The 17,524-nt window shown below is 43.5% G+C and overlaps 1 protein-coding gene across 4 annotated transcripts in view; it reads right to left on the bottom strand.

Moving 5' to 3' along the window:
• The window catches only part of STON2 (stonin 2), a 145,539-nt gene that overhangs the window by 124,180 nt on the left and 3,835 nt on the right, over positions 1-17,524 (bottom strand). For 2 of the 4 annotated variants that reach the window (XM_055303652.1, XM_055303651.1), the window contains exon 2: positions 11,131-11,219. The exons of the other annotated variants lie outside the window; for them this stretch is intronic. The gene's annotated coding sequence lies outside the window, so the exon portion shown is untranslated. The remainder of the gene's footprint in view (positions 1-11,130; positions 11,220-17,524) is intronic. 4 annotated transcript variants of the gene reach the window in all.

Below are 17,524 nucleotides of genomic sequence, written 5' to 3'. Positions count from 1 at the left end.
TACATTCACAGAAATAGACAGCAGAATGGTGGCTGCTAGAGGATGAAGTGAGTGGGGGTGGGGAGAGTGGAAAGGTAGTATTTAATGGGTACAGAATTTCAGTTCTGAAAGATGAAAAGAGTTATGGAAATAGATGGTAAGGTTGCTTGTCCTAAAACGTGCCTGGACTTAAGGCCACTGAATCATACACTTAAAAATGATTAAGAGGGTAAATTTTATATGTATTAGAACACAATTTTTAAAATTATTTTCTTCTTAAAAAATGACCATGTAAGCTGAAGCTATGCAAAGCAATTTTCATAATCAAAAGGAAAAATATGGGCAGCCCGGGTGGCTCAGTGGTTTAGTGCCGCCTTCAGCCCAGGGCCTGATTCTGGAGACCTGGGATCGAGTCCCATGTCAGGCTCCCTGCATGGGGCCTGCTTCTCCCTCTGCCTGTGTCTCTGCCCCCGCCTCTCTCTCTCTCTCTCTCTCTCTCTCTCTCTCTCTCATGAATAAATAAATAAAATATTTTTAAAAAAAGGAAAAATATGATTTTTTGTGATCTTTAAAACTTTTTGTCAAAGCATTAAGAACTTACTACTGATTATAAGTGTATAGGGTAATAAAGATACCATAAAACTAACGTCAGTTAGTACACTGCAATTGAAAACAAAAGTAATTTCTTTTATCCTGAAAAAAAAAAATCAATAGCCAGAATCTGGGTGAGGGCAATGAAGATGGAGACAATGCAGTATATCTGAGATAGATACTGTTGGTAGAGACTACAGGTTTCTGATGGATGCCATATGTAGGGAGAAAAAAGGTGGAATAGTAACTCATGGATTCTGGTCGAGGACTGGGTTGGATGGTATGCTGCCATTGACTGGGTTGAGGGAAAGAGTCAGAATTTAGAGGTAAAATAAATATTTATTTTTAAATGTGATGCATGCGGGATGCTTATTAGACATCCAAGAAAGATGCCAACTGCGTAAACATGCAAATCTGGAGCTCAGGGATAGAGATGTAAACTGGAAAGTTGTCAGTACACGGAATGGATTGGATCATCTAGAGAGAAACGTAGCCAAAGAGGAAGGTGGCCGATATTCTCATATGCGTTGGCAGTGTGGAGGCACACCATAAAGCTCCACTCAGATCCCAGGACTATGTGACTCCAACCACACAGCAAAGAGGAGAGAGCCCAAGTTAGGGAGTGCTGCTGTGCTCTGCTCTTCTACACGTGGGCATGCAAGAGGTAGAGGTTCTGGACAAGCCAGGCCATTCTATACCTGGCCACGTGGTAACAGAAAAAGTTTAGAATAGAATGTTCTTCATGAGATGCTTGGAATCCCAGGTTTGGAGGGGGGAAAAAAGGAAGGGAGGAAAATGCTGCTAAAGAATTTAGTAATTCCAGGAGCAAATAGCCTCAGTGCTAACTCTGTCAGCAGGAGAGGGGCAGGTACCAGGCATGTTATAACAAAGGCAGGAATTTCCTGAAACCACAGGCAATTTTACAATTCTGAATAATTATTATGTGAGACAATGTGGGTGAGAGTAGTCAGTAGATTGCAGCATTATTCCAAAAGTAAGGTCTGCACGGTGCTGTCAATCAAGCAGCAGAATGAGGAAAGGGTGAGGGCCCTGACAACAGTCAGATGCTTTGGCAGCTCCCCTGGAGCCACCAATCAGTCTTCTGCACGGCCGGCTGGGGAGGCTCAGCACAGGGCAGGGCAGCAGCTGGAGGAGCTCTCCCTTTATTAACTATGATGCCCGCAGACCTACTCCCACCTCCCCCACCCTGCCCCAAGCACTCTTCGGGGCAAGCTCACTTCCATCATCTGATGAGGCACACCCACCCCCTTTGTTCTTCCGACCAGCCTTCCGCAGTAGGTACTATTAGTAATATCACCACTTGAGAGATGACAAAAGCTGAGAACAGAGAGATTAAGCAACTTGCTCAAAGTCACAGCGCTAGTAAATGGTAGTGCTAGGACTCCAAAATCATTCTAAATTCTCAGACTGTTCTTTAGCAATCATGGACTCATTCATTCAGTCACCCAACAAGAATTGAGAGCCTACAATGTAATGCCAGCCCCTGACTCTGTGATAGTTTTAGGGATAGAAAAATACACATTACAGAAGCCAGAAAGGCCACTTAGTCAACAACCTCATACTCATGACTTGAATGTTTGTATATTTTTTAAGTGGGAGTTCAATGCGGGGCTTGAACTCACGACTTTGAGATCAAGACCTGAGCTGAAATCAAGAGTTGGATGCTTAACTGATTGAGCCACCCAGGTGCCCCAAGGACTTTAATATTATTAAAAGTAGAAGCACATATTTAGGCACATTTAGTCATGGGAATATACTGAAAGGATTGAAAGAGGTGCCTCCTACAATCTTCAATTCATGCCCCATGACCAAACCATTCTGCCTAGAGGGTTTAATGGCCAGCATTTATAATTCCTATAGTTAGCTCGTGCGTAGCAAAATTATGTTTCATTGTGGGTTTCTGTGTATTAGTATGCATTAAAAGCTTGAATTTGGTTAAATGCAAATATACAAGAAAAGTCATATTTTCTGACTCTGTCTTGAAACTTCTTCAGTCTTTAAAATATTGGGAACCTCAGAAAAAGGAAGGAACTTAGGTCTCTCTCCACTACCTCTGAGAGGCTCTGAACTTGAATGACAGCATGGGTTACTATGGAGGATGACCAAGGGTCACAGGGGCAAAGGAGCCTAGGGAGGCTTCCTAGAAAAGGCTATATCAAGCATGGGTCTTAGGAAGATGAACTGCACACTGATTCAGAGCACAAGCTCTGTTTGCAGTCAGGCAGGCCACGCCCCTCGTTGTTAATTATAATCAGGAGAATCATGGTTCAAACTCTCTAAATATGAATTTTACCTAATAGTTTCAGAGAGTCCTATGACAATGAAAAAAGATACTGTATGTGAGACTTTCAGTTCAGGGAATAATAAGCATCCCATTGGGGCGCCTGGGCAGCTCAGTCAGTTGGGTGTTGACTTTCAATTTCAGCTCGGGTCAGGAACTCGGGGTCATGAGATTCATCCCCAAGTAGGGCTCCCTGCTCAGCAGGGAATCTGCTGGAGATTCTCCCTCTCTCCCTCTCCCTCTGCCCAACCCTCTGGCTTGCCCACACGTGTGTCCTCTGTCTCTCCAAAATAAATAAATAAATCTTAAAAAAAAAGCATCCCATTAATGTTATCTATTACCATCATTATTTCTACTAAGGGTGAGTAGGAGTTAGCCTGGCAGAGACAAGGCAAGAACTTGCTGATTTCATTCCTGTGGTCATGGCATTCAGGAAGTGAAAGTGGAAGGAAGGGGGAGACCTTAGAAATTTAGGGGGGAAAGGAAGTAGTGCTGTGAGCTTCAGCCTGACATAGGAAATGGCCTGGCCAGCTGGATGTGAGGCATTAGTTGGCCTGGAAATGACTACCAAGAGAAGGTAGGGAGGCAGGGACATCACACAGGTCAACTCTAGGACTCCATCCACATGTTCACCCATGTGAGCAGTGTCTGTGAAGGGTGCATGGCACAACTTGTGCAAGTGAAGACAGCAACTTGCCTGGACAGATGCTCCAATGGTCCCTGAACAGTGGACACTGCTGCTACCTGTTTCCTCCCACTTCTGGTGTGTCCAAATCATCCCAACTGTTTCAGCAAATGGGGCAGCAGTGTGACCAGCACTGTCACCAATCCCTTTGGGCCATATGGAGGAGACCTTATCTAAAAGAGTCCAGTTGTGAGTTGTGACAAGAGAATCTAGGATTATTCCAATTTATCGGGACAGTGGTAGCAACGTGGACCCTTCATTTCAGAAATTCCTACAAATGTTCCCTCTATCAACAATAACAAGAATTAGAGGAAAATTAAGCTCTAAACCACAGATCTCCAGCTTGGTGAATGGTTCTAAATGAAGTCAGCTCAGTGCAGATTTGCCGAGAAAAACAGAGATTTATTCTCTCAGGTAAAGGACGAAGAGAAAAACTATTTCCCCATATGTCCCCTCTTTCATAGAAATATGACTTTCCTCCTGGTTGCACTGCCAACTCCCCTTAACTCTTTCCCTGCCACTCTACCTGTCAGCATCCCTCCCCCTGCCCAGAAACCCTAACCAGCTCTCCATCCCCTGGCGCTCTAACACCCCTGCAGCACTGCGCTGCTCAGCTCTGGGAGGCACCATTCACGTACGTGCAATGCAATGGCAATGGTGCCTCTTTATGGGAATGCTGCCCTTAAAGCCATGCAATCCAGCAGCTCCACACACATCTTTCCAGCACTCATCCACACTTAACAAAAAGCAGGGAAATGTCAAATGCTCAGGAGAAAACCCTGATTGGGAAAGAAGACGGAAGTACATGCCTACAGCCATAGGAATCCTTGAGCTTATTCTCCATTCAGCAGAACAAAAGAAACCACAGTGAAAGGAAATACAATGACGCCTGGGTGAAGAGGAGGATGGTAGCCAAACTGAGGGCAGAGATGGGCCTGAGAAATACCCTAAGGAAAGGAGGAACATGGAATTAATTGGGAGTGGAGGTGGCAGTGAGTTTTCTTCGGGAATGTGCTAACATTCAAGGATTGTGAAACAAAAGGGTGAGTACAGAAAATGGAGATCTGGGGCCTAGAAAAAAAATCAGGGGTAAAAAGTTAGATTTGACACACACACACACACACACACACACACACAATGATACATGAAGCCAAGCGAGGGAACAGGTTATCAACAGAGGAGGAAAAAGACAAAAGAAGATGGCTGAGTCTTGGAAAGGGCCAACCTATGGGGAAACAGGGAGGTGAGAAGAAAAACTGGAGATGCTCAAAGTGAGAGAGCTGGACAGCAAGAGAACTAAGAGGAAAACCAGAGGTCTCTGGGTTCATGAAAGCAAGAGAACTCTCCAGAAGGTAGGTTTCTCTAGTGTCTAATGTTGTGGAGAGACATTATGGGTGCTTGCATGGTCACTGCTGACCCTAAGAAGATTAACTGGAGTGTCAGCTCCTGGAGGGATGGTCTCTGCCCTTTGTCAACCTTATTCCCAAAGCTCAAGGCCAGGTACACGCAAGGAAAGCGACAAGTGTTTGTGGAACAGAAAAAAGCAGCTAGACTCGAAGCCCCATTGTAAACAGTTAATAACAAACCGTGATTACAGTTTAAAGTTTAATGACTCTTCATACAACTTTGTAGAGGAAGGCAAAAAATCACCAGTGTACACACTGTTAATCCCCATTACCAGCTTCCATGAAATTCAGAAGCACGTTTCTTCTCACCTGGCACAAACTGAAACTCACCCAGATAAGGAACAACAGGCTATTTCCTGGGATCTTCCCTGCCGCAAATTCTCTGAACGAACACAGCACAGTTGTAAAACCTTTCTGCTTTTGTTTCCACAAATTCATTAATTTGGGATTAATAGAAACTTATTTGCAACCTTGACAATACCCGAAAGACCAGAAAAAGATTCAACTTGTCTCATACCATATGTGATTCTCACACGTCCAACAAAATAAAATATGTAACAGGTAAACGCTGCTTCTGTGGAAGGATTTTAGTGTGTCTTCCCACCTGTTTTAGCAAGATTACAACTGGCCTGAGATTTACCAAGAAAACACCTCTTGGAAACCAAATAAAACCTTGAAGGGCTAAAAAATATCCCCTTAAATTTGTTTCCTATACAGAAATTAACTATCACTCTCAAGCTGTACTTTAAAGACAGAATAGTAATAACTCTAGCAAATAGCTTCTGGCAGCTTACTCTACAGGGCTCTGTGCTGAGGGCCTCTGTGCATTATCTCATCTGATCTTTGCAGCCACTCCGGGAGAGTGCTCTTGTTAATGCCTACGTCCGGACGAGGAAACTGAAACTTGCATCAGCTTTCTCAAAGCCACACAAGCAGTAAGTGGTGAAGCTCGGCTTTAAACTCAGAATATAACATACATCCTCACTGGATCAATTTTCTCAGCCATATAATATTCTGCTGCATCACTGACATCCAAAGATATATTTAATTTTTTAATGTATTTTATTTTTTTTAAGATTTTATTTATTTATTCATGAGAAACAGAGAGAGAGAAGCAGAGACACAGGCAGAGGGAGAAGCAGGCTCCATGCAGGGAGCCCGATGCGGGACTTGATCCTGGGACTCCAAGATCACACCCTGGGCCAAAGGCAGGCGCTAAACCACTGAGCCACCCAGAGATCCCCAATTTTTTTGTTGTTAGAAAGATTTTTAAAAACAGGAAATCATGGAACAGATGGCCAGCCTACACAGGGACCAGATCCACATGCTTCAAATGATGGGTCTTTTACTACTAATGGACTCATCTGTCCAGTTCCCCTAAATGAGGGCAGCCAATGCTGCATGGGAAGGGAGGGCAGGGGATGCATGGCTGAAGGCTCAGATTCCCAGCTAAGCCCTGTCAGATCCATACACTGGAGACTATCTGATCTATAGTGCTCCTCCCTCTTCTTCCACCTACAGTGGCCCCTATTTCTCTAGGAAAATAATGGTAGGTTTGAATGTGTCTTAGGCTGGGTTCCTTAGACATCAGAGCCTGAAACTAAGCTTCTAGACCAGTGCTTAATGGCAATCTCAGGGAGGCTGGAGTTAGAAAAGGAAATGAGACACTGAAATCAAATATGAAGTGGAGTAGGACCAGTCACACCTTCACAAGAAACAAAACTTCTCACTTGGTCACACTGGATACCCCCAGAGAGGCTGGTAGAGACTGCAGCCTCCCAGAAGTTTCCATCAAAGGGAGCAGTGCTCTAAGAGGGAAGATATCTGCCATCTCCTGCCTATTTCTTGTTCCCCACTGGGCCACAGTGCATTCTGTGGTGACCCAATTTCCCCCATACTTTTGGGGTATACTGTCTGGCTCCTTCAGCAGCAGACAGGAAAGCTAGATCCTATACCCTATAGGATGATGCTTTATCTGAGTCCAAAAGTGGTGGGAGTAAGCCCAACATGGCCTTGGATGGTAAAATGGTATAGTCCAGCAGGGCTGGTCAGCAAAGAAACCCAGAAGCAAGTGGAGCTAAGAGAATCTGAGGTGGTGCCTAAGAGGTAGCCAACAGAGGAAGGCTAAACCTAGCTAGGAACTAGTACTGGTATGTTCTCCCACATACAGAGAAAATGGAAGAGGTGACCTAATAAATATTTTTGGACTGTGGGTTATTTGTGCTCACTGAGATTTTGCAGGTTCTTAGAATTCTGACTGCCACAGGACATCATCCATTCATACATTCTTCATTAAGATTTCTTCATCATCTCCTATTGCTAGCCATATTCTAGTGAAATTCTAGAGATAGATAGAGAGAGGACTAAGACTCAGACCTTGCCTTGGAGAGGCAGACAGGCAAATAAAAAGATAATCACAATACAATGTGATCAGCTTACTCCAGAAGAATTCAACAGCACCATAAGCACACAGAGGAGTGGCACCTAGCCCAATCTTAGGGTTCATGAAGAATAACTGAGGGAAGGTGATACCTGGGCAGGGGCTTGAAAGATGAACAGAAATTACTTGGGGGCAAGGAAAAAGGAGATCTCAAGATGGCAACATGGCATCTATAACAACAGAACAGAACAATGCAACATGGTTAATTAGAAGGTGCCATTTTACTTAACCATGTTTAAATAGGTGCATTACCATGCAAAACCAGTTTGGTACCAAAAATATGTGCAACAGACATCCCTGTCTCTTATGTTCATCCCCACACTTCCCTCCCACCCAGCCCCATTCTTGAATCATCATTCATCACTGATCCCAAACCCTGGAGTATGTATGTATCAGAGATGGGGCTGGATCTGGAGATAAGAGTAAGACATGGCCTGAGATGAAGATGAGGCTAAGAAATGAGGTTTAAGTTCAGGGATGGCCTGAGATTCAGGGGTGGCGTTAGGAATAGGGCAGGGGGCAAGGATGGGGTGATGCAGAGCTAGAGTGTTTTGTACATGACTTAGAACCTTGATGTGTAATAGTTCTTATAAGTTTCCTCACTTAAAACAGCTATAATAAAAGGTGGTATGTTCATACAGCCTAGGAGATAAATGAAAGCGTGCTGCGTTTTCTGAAATACAAGCAGCTCAGTTTGACTGAAGAAATCAGTCGGGAGGGTAGTAAGACAAGAGGCTGGAAAGATTAGGAATCAGGTCACACAGGGCCTTGTAAGCTACGCCAAGAAGGCTGGGTTTTGTTATAAGGGCAACAAAGATCAATTAAACAATTCTAAAAGAGAAAATGATATGATTCAAACGTATTTCAAAAAGATCATTCTGGAAGCAATGAGGGAAAAGACTGGAGGGTGGGAAGACTGGCTAATAATTACAGTGAGCAGGCATTGCAAGACAAAGGATAAAAAGGAGGGATTTTTTTTATGAGCCACTTAAAATGAAAGCTCATCAAGACATGGGATGAAGTCTATTTGAAGCTTACTTAGGTTGAGGGAGTAGTGATGTGCTAGGTGGATGAAAAATGATCTCTAGAAAACTAGGTATGTTTCTGGCCATCCACCATCCTTCAGAAGGACTTCATGGGGAAGAATGATTGGGGGGTGGTAGGGATACGATGACATCAGTTTTAAACCCAGTGATTTTGATGGGCCTTTGGGACAAGCACACTGAGATGTCTTAGGGCCTATTAAAGTGACCAAGAACTCAGATGAAAAATAAGTATTAATAACACAGATGGAAAGGTCATTGATGGCCATGGGTTTGGAGTAGGTCACCTAAAGAGAATGTACAATGTGAGGAGAGACAAGAAGCAAGGGTGGGAAAGTCAACATTTGTGTGCAGGGCACCAGATAAACAGCTACTCGGAAGGTCACTGTCCATGCTTGCCCTCGTCACCATCATGAAGGCCTGCACCAAATCCAACCTACCATCGCAATATCAACCTAATTTGCTTAGAACCCAGAGGAAGACCAAGTAAAAGAGATACTGGTGTTCACTTCAACAAGCGAACTCTTCCATTAATGCAGAGTTAAGGCAGCTCAATGTGAGCTCAAGGACAACAGAAAGAGGAGGATGGGAAGCATTAGACAGAACTGCAGGGATTGTGCATTTTTAGATTTCCAGCTTTCCAGCACTTGAAGAAATGAAAACTTCCTCACCTTTTTGCAGCAAGGGCTCCCATGGGCGCACCTCTGATGCTTTTACATTTACACCAATACTTCCACTGTATGCACGTCATCCATTAGAAGCAGTTCTCTAGTTAGGATCAAGGCCAAGATGTACAACTCAAACTTGACCATTTCCCCTCTAGAACTGGTTAACTTAAAAAAAAAAAAAAAAAAGTATGGCTCTCTGAACCTGTTGGGTGTATAATTTAAGCCAGAGACCCTCATCTCCAATAAATATACATGCAATGCATTTATAATTTTGGGTACCTCACAGGCACCTTTGCCAAAGTTCCCTGCATGAATCCCCTAGGGTTCCCTGGACTCCCTGCTGAAAGCTCCACCCTAGAACAATCTGTCTAGCTCATGTCATTTTCAGAGTGTTCAAAACAAAACCAAATCATTCCAGAAGAGCACAGCAGAAGGAAGCCAGGCACTGTGGCTTCCACTGACCCTGAACTGATAATTCCTTATTTCCGTTTTCAGTAACGCAAAGGATATCTCCTTCCCTTTTCTAAGAATCCCTCCCCTTTCTCTTCCTCCAACAAACAGACCGCAGGCATAAAAACCAAAACAAGCCAGCCTAATGCTAAACTCAGGCCTCTTGGGGAGCAACTACAGCAGAGCCCCAGGCTGATGGTGACATTGTCCTCATGCAGCAGGCCCCTTACAAACAAGAAACATGCCTAGTTCGTGTTTGTGGACAGAGGCAGGGGAGGCAGGGGCACGAGAGTGTCTCCAACTGCTGGGGACTGCAGCCAGGAATGCGGCCACACTGGATGGGCTTGGCACAGTGCACGAGTCAAGTAACCATCTGTTGGCTGAGGGCTGACTCTGCTCTCCTAGAGCGGGGTCTTGGGTCCTGATGGGTGACAGGTACTGTTGACACCCACACTTTTTTGAAGATCGTAAATTCAGAGAGCAGATAAGTTAGGAAGTGTTGCCACTTATACAACTGAATAATTCTTGTCATAAAATGCAAGCAACTCAGCACCTTTAAATCGTGACAACTCACCCACCTACACGCTCCTCATTTCCCTTTTTTGCATCTCTTTTTCTAACGTATATATTTTATAGTAAAAGGAGCACACTCTCACTAAAGACAACTTGGGAAATATAAAAAAAAGTATAACTACTGCTGAAGTTCTGAAATGATGTGATTTATAAAAATTCCCTTTGCTTGCACTGTTGGTGGGAATGTTGCACTGTTGGTGGGAATGTGAACTGGTGCAGCCACTCTGGAAAACTGTGTGGAGGTTCCTCAAAGAGTTAAAAATAGATCTGCCCTACGACCCAGCAATTGCACTGTTGGGGATTTACCCCAAAGATTCAGATGCAATGAAACGCCGGGACACATGCACCCCGATGTTTCTAGCAGCCATGTCCACAATAGCCAAACTGTGGAGGAGCCTCGGTGTCCATCGAAAGATGAATGGATAAAGAAGATGTGGTTTATGTATACAATGGAATATTACTCAGCCATTAGAAACGACAAATACCCACCATTTGCTTCCACGTGGATGGAACTGGAGGGTATTATGCTGAGTGAAGTTAAGTCAATCGGAGAAGGACAAACATTATATGGTCTCATTCATTTGGGGAATATAAATAATAGTGAAAGGGAATAGAGGGGAAGGGAGAAGAAATGGGTGGGAAATATCAGAAAGGGAGACAGAACATGGAAGACTCCTAACTCTGGGAAACGAACTAGGGGTGGTGGAAGGGGAGGAGGGCAGGGGGGGGGTGGGGATGACTGGGTGGTGGGCACTGAGGGGGGCACTTGATGGGATGAGCACTGGGTGTTATTCTGTATGTTGGCAAATTGAACACCAATAAAAAATAAATTTATTATTACAAAAAAAAATTCCCTTTGCATGTATCTTGCTCAGCTTCCCAGGGACACTTCATTGTTTAAGGGTGAGGCGTTCCTTTTGGAGTGGGGGGTAGGTTGTCACCACAGACAAATGGGACAGGATCCTTTGACCTTGTGACTCTCTGGGCTCTCACCTCGTGGCCAAGAATTATTTATTCTATTGTTTTTTCCAAGTTGATGGAAATTTCCCACCGTTTACGCCTATTCTCTTCACTTCCTCAACCTGAAAGACCAGAAAGAAAAATTTAATCACTGGAAGCTCTTTCCTATTATTTTTTCTGCTTCAGTCCTCACACCACCCACCTCCATCTGGAGAAGTTTTCTCAAAAATTTCTAGCAGGGATTTAGAAACCAACCACATCGTGATGTGTATTTGGTCCTGCCACCACTAATAGTTATATTTCTCTTGGTGGATGTCTCACTGACGGTAACTCTTGCAAAAGAGAAAAGCCACAAGTTCAAAGCATATAAACCATAAATGCAAACATAGCAGACATGCTAATTAGAGAATCTAGAGAAAGACTGCAGAATCTGATTCTCCCTGCCTCTGGATTCTTATTTAGGTCTGACAGGGATCCTTTTTACTATTTGAGTGAAGTCAAGTGTCTTGGATGCATTTTCCAATCAAGTGTCCAGTTAGAGTTTAAAACAGTGAGGGAAAAAATAAATAAATAAATAAAATAAATAAATAAATAAGTAAGTAATAAATAAATAAATAGAACAGTGAGGGAGAATCAGTTAGTTTACTAGAAAAAAGCGAGAGCCTTCTTACCCGGCTCACAGGACGAAGGGCATATATGAGGTTAGTGTATGTATAGTGTACAATATTGAAATGCTGTCAAGGCCAAGATATCCATTTTCTCTGTATTTCAGTTTTCAGGTCTCTGAATGCTTATGTATCTGCGATTCATGTAACCAAATGCCACACACACACAGGCCAGACTTGATTTCTGGGTGCAGTTTCAATTACAGAGAAAGCATACGTGGCTGACAAATGTGTGCAAAATTTATTGCAGTACCTTGTTGACCTCTTTTACCTTCAGGAAGAACCAAAAAAACCACAGCAGTATGGGTTAAATTAAAATGTGGCTTTCAGTTCAGGGGAAATGCAAAGGGTTTTAAAACTGTATGGGCTGTCACCGCTCCTCACTTCCAACATGCCAGCCTGAACAGTGAGAATTTTACAGTGATAAAGCAATTAACAGCCTCATAGCATTGATAAAGCTGCACTCACTGAGCTCTCAAATTTCTGAGATGGGCATTTTTACTACCAGTTCCCATCTCCAGGAAACTGAGACTCAAGATGATTAAGTCTAAGTAGCCTGCCGAAAGGCACCAAGGTAGGAAGAGGTCAAGTTATATCTGACCCTAGTCTATGGATTCTGAAGTCCAAGCATTAGAGAGCTCAAATGATAATCTCTCCAAAGGATACACTAGCATGATAGTTCATTTACACTAGTGAATGAAGAAAAGAACACACTGGAAAAGCAGAGCTGGTTTGCCTTTTCCACTGGAGCTAGAATACCCCCCAGGGCCCTATCTCTTAGGTCTAGTTTAATCCCTATGTGGCTTTAGCTCCCATCTATAGCCGGGGACCCCCATGCAGATGTGTCCAGCCCTGGCTTCTCCTTTGACTCTGGTGCCCACTGAGCACCTTCCCTTCCATGTTTAATAAGCCTCTCAAAGGTCCGTATCCATAACTGAACAGCTATGTTCCCTCCACAGCTGCTCTACCAGAAGCCTTCCCCACCCAACATGATGGCAGCTCTGTCTTTGCAGTAGGCCTGGTCAAAAACATCAAGGCACCCCGGGGCCTCCTTCTTCCTCCTACACAGTTTCTCTCATGTTCGTTTTACAAAAAGACAAGTATACAAATAGATTTCTCCTATGCTTCTTTAAAATGGCAAGCTCCCCTGTCAGGAGCATCGTTCCAAAAGCAGTTCGGTGAGCTTCATCCATCAGAGCACTGTCTACTAATACAATGATGTTCACCTACCACTTTTTATGTACTACTTGATAAAACACTTGTGCAATGCTTCCTATCTCCCAGACACTGGTCTCAAAGGGCTTTACAGCTAAAGAATTCATCTGATCCTCAGTAAGAACTCTCTGAAGGAAGCACCATTATTATTGCCACTCTATAGATAGGAAACTAAGACACAGGGAAGCTAAACAGACCACAATTCAAACCTGGTCTGTCTGGCTCTGGAGTCCGTGCTCTTAACCACTTCACCACGCTCCATCTATGAAACATACTTTTCCCTCTGTAAGTACAGAAATGCACTTTACTTTGCTTTCTTAGGGCCGGGACTGACTGCACATTCTCTGTCCTCTTCACAGGAAACTGGTAACCAAATGACAAGAGACCAAAGCCCCTTATCCCATGGGCACTGTGCTGTGATAAGCCAAGTCATTCAGCCGAGTCTCATATGTGACAGCAAATGACTCTGCCTCCTTGGAACTGCCTCCGCAAGGCCTGCTCGGGGATCAGGAACTGAACCCCAACTGACAGCAGAGCATGAGAGCTCCAGGGCCCCAAAAGGCAAGGGATGGTGCAGCTGGAGGGGTTGCTGTGGATGATTCTGCCCACCTCGGCCAATGAGGCTGCTGGTGAGTGACTGGGATATGCTGAATTTACTCAAATGGATCCTCCCAACAGCCTCCCTCCCCCCACCCCCCACCCCAGTTTAGATGATACTCTAATACCAAAAATATTGAGAAAGAAATAGGTAAAAAGAAGAGAAACAAGTGAAGTTGAAAGAAGAAAAGAGAGGTATAAGCAAACTTCAACAGCCCTGCTGACAATGTGAACCAACAGAGCAAAAACAAGGACGGTTTTCCTTCTAGCAGGATCTCTGTGCCCAGAGTGCACCTATAGCCGCCGTTAACTCTCTAGAGCACTTTTCCTTTTGTTTCCAGATACAATAGTGACTAAAGCCACAGCTTCTAGAACTAAGAGGTTCAGGTGGGGCCCTATCTCCATTAGAACCTCTGACAGATTACTTAACCCCGTCAATACTACTAATTCCAGACCTCACAGAGTTGAGGAGGAAATGAAGTAAGATCATGTGGAGTCAAATGCTAGCAGAAGACCTGGAACACAGTAAAACTCAATGAATGGCGGCTACGGAGAGTGATTTTGATAATTTCAATAACAAAAGTTGCTCATACCTTTCAATCGTGTAGAGTCTTACGTAGAAGAAAATGTAGGGACAAGGAAGGTTGTAGAAAAAATTAATACTCTATGTTTAGCCACGACTGGGAAAATACACAAGCAAAACTGTATTTTTGATGGCTCTGTCTCATGCATTTAAATAATGTATAAGTGAAAAGGCTGGTCACCACCAGCTATGGATCCCCCTAGCCTTATCCACTTAACTATGGTATTATAATCTTTCTCCTTTAAAAACTCAAGAAAGACAAACATTCAGTTTCTAAAGCAAACAAAGCAATAAAATCTGTTTTCATTTAAAGTATCTCACTTTTTTTTTTTAAGCAATTAGCTAACTTCAAAGGGCAACCAATGGAGTGATTTTATCAAGCTGGCAAGGGTCTGGTGTCTCACTTCAAAGTTCAGGCAGATTGAAAGCCACCGATAATCCTGCTATACTGGCTGGCATTTGGCACAAAAAGTGCTGAGAATGCCAGTTCATTCAGATGGTGTGTGTGTGTGTGTGTGTGTGTGTGCGCACGCACAGACCCACAGCACGAAAATGGTACCTCTTTCAGTGAGAGCCAGGGTTAAGCCTGAAAGAGAAGGGTATAATTACCCCACCCCCAAATTAAAATTAACAAGGGTCTTTTGGGGTTACAGCTGAGGACCTCCATGGGATATGAGAGTAGATGGAGAAAGCCCTCATTATTAAATAGAAGGGGCCCCAAGGGCTTCATGCCCCCATCCCTGTGAATATTTCTGTAAAGCAACCGAAGTGAGACACCACCAAATGTCAGGGGAGGCGGGACCAGTGAGCACAGAAGTGCCAGAGGATTCCTGTGTGACTTTGAACAAGCTGCTTGACCTTCCTAGGTCATTCCGTAAGCAGAGTGAGACCAACTGCCTGCCAGTTTGAAAGAGTTTATGATAGGATTAGGTTTTATTTATAAAGAGGTTTGACATCCTTAGCTCCAAAGTGCTTCCCTATTAATAAAATGAATGTGTCAAGAGATCAAGTTAGAGTCCAGAGCTACTCATCTGCTCACAAATCACCAAGTGGCTCCATTTTTCAGGATGTGCTTACGAACCATCAGAATATTAAAATTAGACAATCACATGACAGTCAAGAAAGGAAGACTTTAAGAAGTGGTCTAACCTCAGACTTCCCTGTCCTCTCCTACTTGGCTTCTTCATTCCAGACACAGAAGTCTAGCTACAGACCTGGAACAAGTAAGTTTGTGCAGATCCATTAGACCCAATGGACCCAGCTGGGGCCCATTCTCTAAAACCCATTGTGTGCACCTAAACTCTATTTCTTCTTCCAATCCAGCACAACTGCTCCTCCATGAACCTTCCCAGCCCAGCACAACCCCAAAAAGATTTCCTGTCTCTGAATTCACAGCATGTGGTGCCCCCTTTGATTATACTGTTAACCTGTTAATCTAACTAGTATTAATTCTGTAGAAATATTATGCCCTTTCTCTTTCAGATTAGAGGCTGTGTCAAAAGAATAAGCATCACACTTCTCTGAATTCCTCACATTTTCCCCAGAGCCTTGCACCCAGAAGATGCCCAGTGCCATTCCCAAGAAGCCACCTTTCAAAGATTTTACTGGGCCATCAGCAATCTGCAAAGTAGCTTTACACTCATAAGAAGGATATTGCACAAAGAACATTAACCTTCTCGTACCTGTTAGTAAAGCCACCTCAGAGCACAAGTCGGGGTTAGCTTGAGGCCAGCTGGGATGGTGGAGGTATACACAATGAATAAAAAATTCAAAGGGCTTTTTGAGTTTTCAACCTTGCCCTCCTCTTATCTGGCTCTAGAACTCTGGCCAACTGTTTCTCATTATTTTAAGATTTTTATTTATTTATTTATTAAAGAGAGACAGAGAGAGAGAGAGAGAGAGAGAGAGAGAGAGAGAGAGAGAGGCAGAGACACAGGCAGAGGGAGAAGCAGGCTCCATGCAGGGAGCCTGATGTGGGACTCAATCCGGAGTCTCCAGGATCAGGCCCTGGGCTGAAGGCGCCGCTAAACTGCTGAGCCCCCTGGGCTGCCCCAACTGTTTCTCATTAATCCCATTTCCAAAAACCAGTGAGAGCACAAGAAACCTACCTCTTGAAACTGCTAGAGATGTGAAAAAAAATATATATATATATGTATATATATATATATATATATATGACACAATGAACATTTATTCAACATAAACACAGAGAGGATGCTATTTATGTCGTGGTTTGATGTGCATTTTTCTTAATATCAAATTACCTCATAAATGCTATTGAATGGGGAAAAGTAACATTTTCTAATGAATATGTTCAGCATTTTAGATCTCTACTGGCTAGTTTAAGTGTCCCTTCCTTCACTGACTCTCACTCAGGCCTGGGGTTTTGTCTGCTACATCTTTTGCAACTTTAGACCCAAGTTTCCTGGAGACGTGAGATTGAGGGAGCTATAGGGTTTCACTGTAGAGCTGACCAGGGGAAGGCCAAGTCTGCAGGAGGAAGTGAAACAGCTGGCTTTACAAAATTACCTGAAGAGGGAAACAGATCAGACCAACAGAGATGGCCTAAGTCCTCCTGGTCAGAGGTCATGGTTCCAAACTTTCTCACCCACCTCGGGAGGTATGCAGAATCCTAGGGAATTCTCCTGTTTCAGAAAGCACCTCTTCTAGATGTGGTTTGTCAAATCTCAATTAGGAAAAGGGTCTTTTCAAATATTACTTCATTTTATAGTTTGGGCTCACCCTGACATTTCCTATTTTATACAAATTTCGTACACATATAATTTCTAGTACAGTCTACCCACACCCCAGGGGACTCTCTTACTGTCATACCACCTTGAAACAAACACTGTAACCTGCTGGCTAGCATTCAAAATCAAAATGCTGACTCTGAAAGTATTTCATGTATTCACACGGTGTGAGGAGGCATATCACTGATTATCTGAACCCGGGCAGAGCTAAGACTTTTTCTACACCCAGAATTGAGAAAAATATAGTGAAAAGAAAACAAACCCTCACTATGTTTTATTTCTTGTGTCATATTGTACATGCCAACATATTTTCTCCTTCACGTCCATTCTTGGAATGCTCTCTCATTACAGGAGTGGTGAGTCACAGCTAAAGGAATTGTTGCGACTTGTTCCACCCATTAGTATAAGCTAAACTATGGACATCTTGAGTTCTCAAGGGGTTATTTATCTTGGGAGGGCTGATCACAGTTTGCATGATCATATGGTACAGATGTTTATTCATGAAGATGACCTCAAGTGAAGCAAGAAATTTCTTGGTCCGACTATTTTAAAATTCAGCCAGATGTCCACCCAGTGGGCAAACCCTGGTTCCAGAAGAAATTAAAACTGAGATGACA

Source organism: Nyctereutes procyonoides, unplaced genomic scaffold (genome assembly GCF_905146905.1).
Source record: "Nyctereutes procyonoides isolate TBG_1078 unplaced genomic scaffold, NYPRO_anot_genome, whole genome shotgun sequence".
Lineage (NCBI taxonomy): Eukaryota > Metazoa > Chordata > Mammalia > Carnivora > Canidae > Nyctereutes > Nyctereutes procyonoides.
Note: the sequence above shows the minus strand (reverse complement) of the source record. Positions and strands in the feature narration are given on the sequence as shown.